Raw genomic sequence first — 10505 nt, 5'->3', positions numbered from 1 at the left:
CAAAGTATAGGTTTTCATTATGTGAATAACTTGGAAATCTTAGCTCAAACAGCTGCAAAACCTGTTTGCCCAGCACGGGAACCTTGAGTTCTATAAGATAAAGCCATAAACATGTTTGTCTGAGTCTTCTATCAAAAGTTACAGCTATTTATATGAAGTTGTACAAAATAGCTTTCTTTCGCCAAGACAGTGCGTTTCTCACTGTTACATGCATTTGAATGGGGAACTCGACCGAAACAAAGTATAGGTTTTCATTATGTGAATAACTTGGAAATCTTAGCTCAAACAGCTGCAAAACCTGTTTGCCCAGCACGGGAACCTTGAGTTCTATAAGATAAAGCCATAAACATGTGTATCCGAGTCTTCTATCAAAAGTTACAGCTATTTATATGAAGTTGTACAAAAACGTTTTCTTTCGCCAAGACAGTGCGTTTCTCACTGTTACATGCATTTGAATGGGGAACTCCACCGAAACAAAGTATAGGTTTTCATTATGTGAATAACTTGGAAATCTTAGCTCAAACAGCTGCAAAACCTGTTTGCCCAGCACGGAGACCTTGAGTTCTATAATATAAGGCCATAAACATGTTTGTCTGAGTCTTCTATCAAAAGTTACAGCTATTTCTATGAAGTTGTACAAAAACGTTTTCTTTCGCCAAGACAGTGCGTTTCTCACTGTTACATGCATTTGAATGGGGAACTCGACTGAAACAAAGTATAGGTTTTCATTATGTGAATAACTTGGAAATCTTAGCTCAAACAGCTGCAAAACCTGTTTGCCCAGCACGGAGACCTTGAGTTCTATAATATAAGGCCATAAACATGTTTGTCTGAGTCTTCTATCAAAAGTTACAGCTATTTCTATGAAGTTGTACAAAAACGTTTTCTTTCGCCAAGACAGTGCGTTTCTCACTGTTACATGCATTTGAATGGGGAACTCGACCGAAACAAAGTATAGGTTTTCATTATGTGAATAACTTGGAAATCTTAGCTCAAACAGCTGCAAAACCTGTTTGCCCAGCACGGAGACCTTGAGTTCTATAAGATAAAGCCATAAACATGTGTATCGGAGTCTTCTATCAAAAGTTACAGCTATTTATATGAAGTTGTACAAAAACGCTTTCTTTCGCCAAGACAGTGCGTTTCTCACTGTTACATGCATTTGAATGGGGAACTCGACCGAAACAAAGTATAGGTTTTCATTATGTGAATAACTTGGAAATCTTAGCTCAAACAGCTGCAAAACCTGTTTTCCCAGCACGGAGACCTTGAGTTCTATAAGATAAAGCCATAAACATGTTTGTCTGAGTCTTCTATCAAAAGTTACAGCTATTTATATGAAGTTGTACAAAATAGCTTTCTTTCGCCAAGACAGTGCGTTTCTCACTGTTACATGCATTTGAATGGGGAACTCCACCGAAACAAAGTATAGGTTTTCATTATGTGAATAACTTGGAAATCTTAGCTCAAACAGCTGCAAAACCTGTTTGCCCAGCACGGGAACCTTGAGTTCTATAAGATAAAGCCATAAACATGTGTATCGGAGTCTTCTATCAAAAGTTACAGCTATTTCTATGAAGTTGTACAAAAACGCTTTCTTTCGCCAAGACAGTGCGTTTCTCACTGTTACATGCATTTGAATGGGGAACTCGACCGAAACAAAGTATAGGTTTTCATTATGTGAATAACTTGGAAATCTTAGCTCAAACAGCTGCAAAACCTGTTTGCCCAGCACGGAGACCTTGAGTTCTATAATATAAGGCCATAAACATGTTTGTCTGAGTCTTCTATCAAAAGTTACAGCTATTTCTATGAAGTTGTACAAAAACGTTTTCTTTCGCCAAGACAGTGCGTTTCTCACTGTTACATGCATTTGAATGGGGAACTCGACCGAAACAAAGTATAGGTTTTCATTATGTGAATAACTTGGAAATCTTAGCTCAAACAGCTGCAAAACCTGTTTGCCCAGCACGGAGACCTTGAGTTCTATAAGATAAAGCCATAAACATGTGTATCGGAGTCTTCTATCAAAAGTTACAGCTATTTATATGAAGTTGTACAAAAACGCTTTCTTTCGCCAAGACAGTGCGTTTCTCACTGTTACATGCATTTGAATGGGGAACTCGACCGAAACAAAGTATAGGTTTTCATTATGTGAATAACTTGGAAATCTTAGCTCAAACAGCTGCAAAACCTGTTTTCCCAGCACGGAGACCTTGAGTTCTATAAGATAAAGCCATAAACATGTTTGTCTGAGTCTTCTATCAAAAGTTACAGCTATTTATATGAAGTTGTACAAAAACGCTTTCTTTCGCCAAGACAGTGCGTTTCTCACTGTTACATGCATTTGAATGGGGAACTCCACCGAAACAAAGTATAGGTTTTCATTATGTGAATAACTTGGAAATCTTAGCTCAAACAGCTGCAAAACCTGTTTGCCCAGCACGGGAACCTTGAGTTCTATAAGATAAAGCCATAAACATGTGTATCCGAGTCTTCTATCAAAAGTTACAGCTATTTATATGAAGTTGTACAAAAACGCTTTCTTTCGCCAAGACAGTGCGTTTCTCACTGTTACATGCATTTGAATGGGGAACTCGACCGAAACAAAGTATAGGTTTTCATTATGTGAATAACTTGGAAATCTTAGCTCAAACAGCTGCAAAACCTGTTTGCCCAGCACGGAGACCTTGAGTTCTATAATATAAGGCCATAAACATGTTTGTCTGAGTCTTCTATCAAAAGTTACAGCTATTTCTATGAAGTTGTACAAAAACGTTTTCTTTCGCCAAGACAGTGCGTTTCTCACTGTTACATGCATTTGAATGGGGAACTCGACCGAAACAAAGTATAGGTTTTCATTATGTGAATAACTTGGAAATCTTAGCTCAAACAGCTGCAAAACCTGTTTGCCCAGCACGGAGACCTTGAGTTCTATAATATAAGGCCATAAACATGTTTGTCTGAGTCTTCTATCAAAAGTTACAGCTATTTCTATGAAGTTGTACAAAAACGTTTTCTTTCGCCAAGACAGTGCGTTTCTCACTGTTACATGCATTTTGAATGGGGAACTCGACCGAAACAAAGTATAGGTTTTCATTATGTGAATAACTTGGAAATCTTAGCTCAAACAGCTGCAAAACCTGTTTGCCCAGCACGGAGACCTTGAGTTCTATAATATAAGGCCATAAACATGTTTGTCTGAGTCTTCTATCAAAAGTTACAGCTATTTCTATGAAGTTGTACAAAAACGTTTTCTTTCGCCAAGACAGTGCGTTTCTCACTGTTACATGCATTTGAATGGGGAACTCGACCGAAACAAAGTATAGGTTTTCATTATGTGAATAACTTGGAAATCTTAGCTCAAACAGCTGCAAAACCTGTTTGCCCAGCACGGAGACCTTGAGTTCTATAAGATAAAGCCATAAACATGTGTATCCGAGTCTTCTATCAAAAGTTACAGCTATTTATATGAAGTTGTACAAAAACGCTTTCTTTTGCCAAGACAGTGCGTTTCTCACTGTTACATGCATTTGAATGGGGAACTCGACCGAAACAAAGTATAGGTTTTCATTATGTGAATAACTTGGAAATCTTAGCTCAAACAGCTGCAAAACCTGTTTTCCCAGCACGGGAACCTTGAGTTCTATAAGATAAAGCCATAAACATGTTTGTCTGAGTCTTCTATCAAAAGTTACAGCTATTTATATGAAGTTGTACAAAATAGCTTTCTTTCGCCAAGACAGTGCGTTTCTCACTGTTACATGCATTTGAATGGGGAACTCGACCGAAACAATATATAGGTTTTCATTATGTGAATAACTTGGAAATCTTAGCTCAAACAGCTGCAAAACCTGTTTGCCCAGCACGGGAACCTTGAGTTCTATAAGATAAAGCCATAAACATGTTTGTCTGAGTCTTCTATCAAAGGTTACAGCTATTTATATGAAGTTGTACAAAAACGCTTTCTTTCACCAAGACAGTGCGTTTCTCACTGTTACATGCATTTTGAATGGGGAACTCCACCGAAACAAAGTATAGGTTTTCATTATGTGAATAACTTGGAAATCTTAGCTCAAACAGCTGCAAAACCTGTTTTCCCAGCACGGAGACCTTGAGTTCTATAATATAAGGCCATAAACATGTTTGTCTGAGTCTTCTATCAAAAGTTACAGCTATTTCTATGAAGTTGTACAAAAACGCTTTCTTTCGCCAAGACAGTGCGTTTCTCACTGTTACATGCATTTGAATGGGGAACTCCACCGAAACAAAGTATAGGTTTTCATTATGTGAATAACTTGGAAATCTTAGCTCAAACAGCTGCAAAACCTGTTTTCCCAGCACGGAGACCTTGAGTTCTATAATATAAGGCCATAAACATGTTTGTCTGAGTCTTCTATCAAAAGTTACAGCTATTTCTATGAAGTTGTACAAAAACGTTTTCTTTCGCCAAGACAGTGCGTTTCTCACTGTTACATGCATTTGAATGGGGAACTCGACCGAAACAAAGTATAGGTTTTCATTATGTGAATAACTTGGAAATCTTAGCTCAAACAGCTGCAAAACCTGTTTGCCCAGCACGGAGACCTTGAGTTCTATAATATAAGGCCATAAACATGTGTATCCGAGTCTTCTATCAAAAGTTACAGCTATTTATATGAAGTTGTACAAAAACGCTTTCTTTCGCCAAGACAGTGCGTTCCTCACTGTTACATGCATTTGAATGGGGAACTCCACCGAAACAAAGTATAGGTTTTCATTATGTGAATAACTTGGAAATCTTAGCTCAAACAGCTGCAAAACCTGTTTTCCCAGCACGGAGACCTTGAGTTCTATAAGATAAAGCCATAAACATGTTTGTCTGAGTCTTCTATCAAAAGTTACAGCTATTTATATGAAGTTGTACAAAATAGCTTTCTTTCGCCAAGACAGTGCGTTTCTCACTGTTACATGCATTTGAATGGGGAACTCGACCGAAACAAAGTATAGGTTTTCATTATGTGAATAACTTGGAAATCTTAGCTCAAACAGCTGCAAAACCTGTTTGCCCAGCACGGAGACCTTGAGTTCTATAAGATAAAGCCATAAACATGTTTGTCTGAGTCTTCTATCAAAGGTTACAGCTATTTATATGAAGTTGTACAAAAACGCTTTCTTTCGCCAAGACAGTGCGTTTCTCACTGTTACATGCATTTGAATGGGGAACTCCACCGAAACAAAGTATAGGTTTTCATTATGTGAATAACTTGGAAATCTTAGCTCAAACAGCTGCAAAACCTGTTTTCCCAGCACGGAGACCTTGAGTTCTATAATATAAGGCCATAAACATGTTTGTCTGAGTCTTCTATCAAAAGTTACAGCTATTTATATGAAGTTGTACAAAAACGTTTTCTTTCGCCAAGACAGTGCGTTTCTCACTGTTACATGCATTTTGAATGGGGAACTCAACCGAAACAAAGTATAGGTTTTCATTATGTGAATAACTTGGAAATCTTAGCTCAAACAGCTGCAAAACCTGTTTTCCCAGCACGGAGACCTTGAGTTCTATAATATAAGGCCATAAACATGTTTGTCTGAGTCTTCTATCAAAAGTTACAGCTATTTCTATGAAGTTGTACAAAAACGCTTTCTTTCGCCAAGACAGTGCGTTTCTCACTGTTACATGCATTTGAATGGGGAACTCGACCGAAACAAAGTATAGGTTTTCATTATGTGAATAACTTGGAAATCTTAGCTCAAACAGCTGCAAAACCTGTTTGCACAGCACGGAGACCTTGAGTTCTATAAGATAAAGCCATAAACATGTGTATCGGAGTCTTCTATCAAAAGTTACAGCTATTTATATGAAGTTGTACAAAAACGCTTTCTTTCGCCAAGACAGTGCGTTTCTCACTGTTACATGCATTTGAATGGGGAACTCCACCGAAACAAAGTATAGGTTTTCATTATGTGAATAACTTGGAAATCTTAGCTCAAACAGCTGCAAAACCTGTTTTCCCAGCACGGGAACCTTGAGTTCTATAAGATAAAGCCATAAACATGTTTGTCTGAGTCTTCTATCAAAAGTTACAGCTATTTATATGAAGTTGTACAAAATAGCTTTCTTTCGCCAAGACAGTGCGTTTCTCACTGTTACATGCATTTGAATGGGGAACTCGACCGAAACAATATATAGGTTTTCATTATGTGAATAACTTGGAAATCTTAGCTCAAACAGCTGCAAAACCTGTTTGCCCAGCACGGGAACCTTGAGTTCTATAAGATAAAGCCATAAACATGTTTGTCTGAGTCTTCTATCAAAGGTTACAGCTATTTATATGAAGTTGTACAAAAACGCTTTCTTTCACCAAGACAGTGCGTTTCTCACTGTTACATGCATTTTGAATGGGGAACTCCACCGAAACAAAGTATAGGTTTTCATTATGTGAATAACTTGGAAATCTTAGCTCAAACAGCTGCAAAACCTGTTTTCCCAGCACGGAGACCTTGAGTTCTATAATATAAGGCCATAAACATGTTTGTCTGAGTCTTCTATCAAAAGTTACAGCTATTTCTATGAGGTTGTACAAAATAGCTTTCTTTCGCCAAGACAGTGCATTTCTCACTGTTACATGCATTTGAATGGGGAACTCGACCGAAACAAAGTATAGGTTTTCATTATGTGAATAACTTGGAAATCTTAGCTCAAACAGCTGCAAAACCTGTTTTCCCAGCACGGAGACCTTGAGTTCTATAATATAAGGCCATAAACATGTTTGTCTGAGTCTTCTATCAAAAGTTACAGCTATTTCTATGAAGTTGTACAAAAACGCTTTCTTTCGCCAAGACAGTGCGTTTCTCACTGTTACATGCATTTGAATGGGGAACTCCACCGAAACAAAGTATAGGTTTTCATTATGTGAATAACTTGGAAATCTTAGCTCAAACAGCTGCAAAACCTGTTTTCCCAGCACGGAGACCTTGAGTTCTATAATATAAGGCCATAAACATGTTTGTCTGAGTCTTCTATCAAAAGTTACAGCTATTTCTATGAAGTTGTACAAAAACGTTTTCTTTCGCCAAGACAGTGCGTTTCTCACTGTTACATGCATTTGAATGGGGAACTCGACCGAAACAAAGTATAGGTTTTCATTATGTGAATAACTTGGAAATCTTAGCTCAAACAGCTGCAAAACCTGTTTTCCCAGCACGGAGACCTTGAGTTCTATAATATAAGGCCATAAACATGTGTATCCGAGTCTTCTATCAAAAGTTACAGCTATTTATATGAAGTTGTACAAAAACGCTTTCTTTCGCCAAGACAGTGCGTTCCTCACTGTTACATGCATTTGAATGGGGAACTCCACCGAAACAAAGTATAGGTTTTCATTATGTGAATAACTTGGAAATCTTAGCTCAAACAGCTGCAAAACCTGTTTTCCCAGCACGGAGACCTTGAGTTCTATAAGATAAAGCCATAAACATGTTTGTCTGAGTCTTCTATCAAAAGTTACAGCTATTTATATGAAGTTGTACAAAATAGCTTTCTTTCGCCAAGACAGTGCGTTTCTCACTGTTACATGCATTTGAATGGGGAACTCGACCGAAACAAAGTATAGGTTTTCATTATGTGAATAACTTGGAAATCTTAGCTCAAACAGCTGCAAAACCTGTTTGCCCAGCACGGAGACCTTGAGTTCTATAAGATAAAGCCATAAACATGTTTGTCTGAGTCTTCTATCAAAGGTTACAGCTATTTATATGAAGTTGTACAAAAACGCTTTCTTTCGCCAAGACAGTGCGTTTCTCACTGTTACATGCATTTGAATGGGGAACTCCACCGAAACAAAGTATAGGTTTTCATTATGTGAATAACTTGGAAATCTTAGCTCAAACAGCTGCAAAACCTGTTTTCCCAGCACGGAGACCTTGAGTTCTATAATATAAGGCCATAAACATGTTTGTCTGAGTCTTCTATCAAAAGTTACAGCTATTTATATGAAGTTGTACAAAAACGTTTTCTTTCGCCAAGACAGTGCGTTTCTCACTGTTACATGCATTTTGAATGGGGAACTCAACCGAAACAAAGTATAGGTTTTCATTATGTGAATAACTTGGAAATCTTAGCTCAAACAGCTGCAAAACCTGTTTTCCCAGCACGGAGACCTTGAGTTCTATAATATAAGGCCATAAACATGTTTGTCTGAGTCTTCTATCAAAAGTTACAGCTATTTCTATGAAGTTGTACAAAAACGCTTTCTTTCGCCAAGACAGTGCGTTTCTCACTGTTACATGCATTTGAATGGGGAACTCGACCGAAACAAAGTATAGGTTTTCATTATGTGAATAACTTGGAAATCTTAGCTCAAACAGCTGCAAAACCTGTTTTCCCAGCACGGAGACCTTGAGTTCTATAATATAAGGCCATAAACATGTTTGTCTGAGTCTTCTATCAAAAGTTACAGCTATTTCTATGAAGTTGTACAAAAACGTTTTCTTTCGCCAAGACAGTGCGTTTCTCACTGTTACATGCATTTGAATGGGGAACTCGACCGAAACAAAGTATAGGTTTTCATTATGTGAATAACTTGGAAATCTTAGCTCAAACAGCTGCAAAACCTGTTTGCCCAGCACGGAGACCTTGAGTTCTATAAGATAAAGCCATAAACATGTGTATCCGAGTCTTCTATCAAAAGTTACAGCTATTTATATGAAGTTGTACAAAAACGCTTTCTTTCGCCAAGACAGTGCGTTTCTCACTGTTACATGCATTTGAATGGGGAACTCGACCGAAACAAAGTATAGGTTTTCATTATGTGAATAACTTGGAAATCTTAGCTCAAACAGCTGCAAAACCTGTTTTCCCAGCACGGAGACCTTGAGTTCTATAATATAAGGCCATAAACATGTTTGTCTGAGTCTTCTATCAAAAGTTACAGCTATTTCTATGAAGTTGTACAAAAACGTTTTCTTTCGCCAAGACAGTGCGTTTCTCACTGTTACATGCATTTGAATGGGGAACTCGACCGAAACAAAGTATAGGTTTTCATTATGTGAATAACTTGGAAATCTTAGCTCAAACAGCTGCAAAACCTGTTTGCCCAGCACGGAGACCTTGAGTTCTATAATATAAGGCCATAAACATGTTTGTCTGAGTCTTCTATCAAAAGTTACAGCTATTTATATGAAGTTGTACAAAATAGCTTTCTTTCGCCAAGACAGTGCGTTTCTCACTGTTACATGCATTTGAATGGGGAACTCGACCGAAACAAAGTATAGGTTTTCATTATGTGAATAACTTGGAAATCTTAGCTCAAACAGCTGCAAAACCTGTTTTCCCAGCACGGATACCTTGAGTTCTATAAGATAAAGCCATAAACATGTGTATCCGAGTCTTCTATCAAAAGTTACAGCTATTTATATGAAGTTGTACAAAAACGCTTTCTTTCGCCAAGACAGTGTGTTTCTCACTGTTACATGCATTTGAATGGGGAACTCCACCGAAACAAAGTATAGGTTTTCATTATGTGAATAACTTGGAAATCTTAGCTCAAACAGCTGCAAAACCTGTTTTCCCAGCACGGGAACCTTGAGTTCTATAAGATAAAGCCATAAACATGTTTGTCTGAGTCTTCTATCAAAAGTTACAGCTATTTATATGAAGTTATACAAAAACGCTTTCTTTCGCCAAGACAGTGCGTTTCTCACTGTTACATGCATTTGAATGGGGAACTCGACCGAAACAAAGTATAGGTTTTCATTATGTGAATAACTTGGAAATCTTAGCTCAAACAGCTGCAAAACCTGTTTTCCCAGCACGGGAACCTTGAGTTCTATAAGATAAAGCCATAAACATGTTTGTCTGAGTCTTCTATCAAAAGTTACAGCTATTTATATGAAGTTGTACAAAAACGTTTTCTTTCGCCAAGACAGTGCGTTTCTCACTGTTACATGCATTTGAATGGGGAACTCGACCGAAACAAAGTATAGGTTTTCATTATGTGAATAACTTGGAAATCTTAGCTCAAACAGCTGCAAAACCTGTTTGCCCAGCACGGAGACCTTGAGTTCTATAAGATAAAGCCATAAACATGTGTATCCGAGTCTTCTATCAAAAGTTACAGCTATTTATATGAAGTTGTACAAAAACGCTTTCTTTCGCCAAGACAGTGCGTTTCTCACTGTTACATGCATTTGAATGGGGAACTCGACCGAAACAAAGTATAGGTTTTCATTATGTGAATAACTTGGAAATCTTAGCTCAAACAGCTGCAAAACCTGTTTGCCCAGCACGGAGACCTTGAGTTCTATAAGATAAAGCCATAAACATGTTTGTCTGAGTCTTCTATCAAAGGTTACAGCTATTTATATGAAGTTGTACAAAAACGCTTTCTTTCGCCAAGACAGTGCGTTTCTCACTGTTACATGCATTTGAATGGGGAACTCCACCGAAACAAAGTATAGGTTTTCATTATGTGAATAACTTGGAAATCTTAGCTCAAACAGCTGCAAAACCTGTTTTCCCA

Source organism: Maylandia zebra, linkage group LG4 (genome assembly GCF_041146795.1).
Source record: "Maylandia zebra isolate NMK-2024a linkage group LG4, Mzebra_GT3a, whole genome shotgun sequence".
Lineage (NCBI taxonomy): Eukaryota > Metazoa > Chordata > Actinopteri > Cichliformes > Cichlidae > Maylandia > Maylandia zebra.
The sequence above is the reverse complement of the archived record's forward strand: the minus strand, read 5'-3'. Positions refer to the sequence as shown.